The sequence below is a fragment of the Pyrus communis genome, chromosome 13, assembly GCF_041283825.1.
Source record: "Pyrus communis isolate YQ-2024b chromosome 13, ASM4128382v1, whole genome shotgun sequence".
In the NCBI taxonomy this organism is placed as follows: Eukaryota; Viridiplantae; Streptophyta; class Magnoliopsida; order Rosales; family Rosaceae; genus Pyrus; species Pyrus communis.
Window position 1 is genome coordinate 29,782,570 of NC_142577.1, and position 3,411 is coordinate 29,785,980.

General features: G+C 32.6%; 1 pseudogene; it reads left to right on the forward strand.

Annotated features, from left to right (window-relative positions):
* Positions 1-1,584: 1,584 nt before the first annotated feature.
* LOC137736388 (MLP-like protein 329) lies at positions 1,585-2,805 on the forward strand (annotated as a pseudogene).
* Positions 2,806-3,411: the final 606 nt, after the last annotated feature.

Genomic DNA, 3,411 nt, shown 5'->3' on the forward strand with positions numbered 1-3,411 from the left:
TGACAAATACGGTGAGAGATCAAACCATACAAGGGTGTATTAGATGTTAGGCTGCTTCCTGTATTGTCAATTGATTTTATGATGGAACATAAAATTTCGTTATGGTATATATCAAAGCAAGTTGGCCCACATGTGAAGCCTAAGTGCCTAACAACCACACGTGCTTCACGTCATCCTATTTGTGTTATCCATGTGTTCGGCTTGAAAATCACCACACTTGAAGAGGCGTGTGAAAATGTGAGGTCAAAGCCTCATGTCGGTGAGGGACCAAATTATGCAAAGACTTATAAGAGGTTGAGCTAATCCTTATATTGTCACTTGATTTTATGATGGATCCCAACTTTTTTTATTACACTTGATTAATTACACAACTTTTAAAAATGGGGAGTTCTTTTTCCTTGATAAAAAATAATAGGGCAAGGGAGTTGGTGATGACTTCTCAACAAAAGAACAAAGGGCTGGTTTGGTATTGTTGTGCTTTAAAAAAAAATTGATTCTGCTGTGCTGTGACAATAAGTAACTATGAAATAAAGTAGCTGAGTGTTTGGTAAACTTTTTTTGTAAAAGTGCTTTTGAAAAAAAAAAAAAGCAGTATTATATTATTTGATAAACTTTTATGTAAAATAGATGTAAAAAAAAGTTGGTTTTTCAAAGCTGAGTTTTGCAGCTTTGTGTTTTTGGCTTTTTTTCATCCAAAATTGTGAAAAAAAGCTGAAGCTGAATGTTTACCAAACATAACCACTTTTTTCAGAATCACCTCAGTACCAAATTAGGGCTTAATAGGGCAAAGGGAGTCGGTGATGCCTTCTCAACAAAAGAACAAACTTAATACCTAAATTTTCAAGGAAAACTAATGAAAAGACTTTGAAAACTTTGAGTTTTAACGATAAGGACAAAATAAAGGGTAAAGTGAATACTACCATGATTGACTTGTTAGTGTAAAAATGTGAATTTTCGTTAAAATGAACAGTACCATGAACTTTTCGTTGAAGTTCCCAAATTTTAATCTATCCAGAAGGGACAAAAATGTGATAATTGAAAAGGTAAAATATAATATTGTAAAAAAAAAAATATATATCCAATGATTGGTTAATTTGGGTATTGCAACTTGTACTAACATTTTAGATTACAAAAATTTCAGTGACTCGCTTGGACCTTATATGTTCGAAAGTAAGAAATAATCACATCATTTAGTACCTAAAAGCTGAGTAAAATAGTGAGTGACTTTAATATTAGGATGATATTATTGATATTTAAAAAATCTTATTTAAGAACTTTTTACAAGTGTATTTTTCATTATAAATATCAAAATTTTTTAGAGCACAATAATTTTTTAAGATATCAACAATAGCATCCTAAAATTATTATTGATCCAAATCATGTACTAAACCGAAAGTTATTGTGACATTTGTCTGATTTCCTTTATCTGAATTTTTTTTAATAAATAAATGTATTTCATGTTTCCTCAAAAAAAAAAAGAAAAAAAAAAGAAGTGTTTCACGAAATTCATGTGATCCTTTGAAGCATTACAATTTCAAAGTTATCCAATAAATTAATATTGCACAATTGAATATTGTAGCAGTAAGGGCTGCCCTTAAGTTTCTTTAAGAGCCTGCCTTGTACGAATCGCTGAGTACCATAACAACGGATCATCATAAACATGACTCTGCGCAAGGTTGAGACTGAGATTGAAATTAAGGCACCCACTGAGAAGTTCTACTATATCTTCAAGAGACAGGCTCACCACGTCCCAAACATTTCTTCTGGCAGTATCCAGGGAGTTCAGGTGCTTTAAGGAGACTGGGAAACTCATGGCTCTGTTAAAAGTTGGAATTACAGTGTAGATAAGGCCATCTGTACATAATATATAAAAATCTACTATGTATTTGGTGTGTATCTTTTTTCTCTAAGACGAGAACACAATTATATGTTAATCATAATTCAGCAATATCAGCATGATCGCAATTAACGGAACCCTAATTCACAAGTGAACAACTAACCCATGAGTGAAAAATACATACCGATATAATGGATAATTAAAACAATATATCATATGTAAGAATTGGAACTGATTTTGAATTCAATACTCAAATGTCCGTAAAGAATCTAGGTGTGCCACAATAATGCAGTTGGTTCAACTCAATTTGAAACTTAGACTCCATTTTAACAACCATTTCATGTTTAGTTTTCAAAAAATGAAAATGAAAATCAAGATAAATTTACAAAAACTCACAAAAATAACTTCAGTTTTCATTTTTGTGAAAACTTAAAACAAATTGTTTATCAAAAGTCCATTTTAGTGTTTAACCATAGATTGCTTTCTTGTGAATACATGGGGGACGGAGTTGGAGTATTCAAGGAAAAAGTGGAGTTTAACGACGAGAACAAATCCATAACAATGAATGGTTTGGAAGGAGATGTTTTCCAGTATTACAAGAGCATCAAGCCAGTCTATCAATTCACTCAAAAGGATGAAGGCAACATTGCGAAATTGTCGATTGAATATGAGAAACTGACTGAGGATGTTGCAGTTCCGGACAAATACGTCGGTTTGATGGTTAACGTCGTCAAGGATCTTGATGCTCACTTTATCAAGGCATGATTAATTAAGGAAAGGAAAAGCATGCAATGGTGAAACGCGACGTCCATCGTTAATACGTAATATTTGTGTTAATAATGCGTGCTTTGCTTGATAAAAATGCTTTGCTATGTGAGTTTGCCTTATAATAAATGTACGTGAAGGGATATCAGATGTGGGATTGTGATGCATAAACTATGATGTGGGATTGTGATGTATAAACCATGGTTTATGATAGGATTTTTCTCACCTACAAAAAGGAAGTCAAAATCACACAAATACTAGCAAGAGTACAAGGTTGTCGTAGTATAGCAGCTCAAGTAAAATCATTTTCCACACGGACTGTGATGTATAAACTTAGGGTGCGTTTGTTGCACCGGACTAAATCGGACTGGACTAACTTTAGGGACTAAGCTGGACTGGCTTAGACTAGACTAAGTTGAACTAACTTAGTGAAGTGTTTGGTGTAATATCGGATTAAGAACTAAAATAATAAAAATAATAATATTTAATTCTATCTTTTACATTTTTTTTCTTTTTCTTTTTTCTTTTACCGTTCTAGAACACTCTTTTTCTCTAGAATGCTTTCCATTTTTTTCTCCTTCCCGTCCAACTTCCTCTGTGTCTCTCTTTTTACTTTCTCCCTCATCACCAAATTCCATTCTTTTTCACCACTTTCTCCCTCATCTTCAAATTCCATTTTTTTTTCATTAATTCTCAACAAAAGCTTCTGATTTGTCATATGGGTTTTTTTTTTCCTAAAATTTTCACAAGCTTTTGAATTTCATTTGGGTTTTGGCAGATTGGTATTTTTTGTCTTCTGGGTTTTGGCT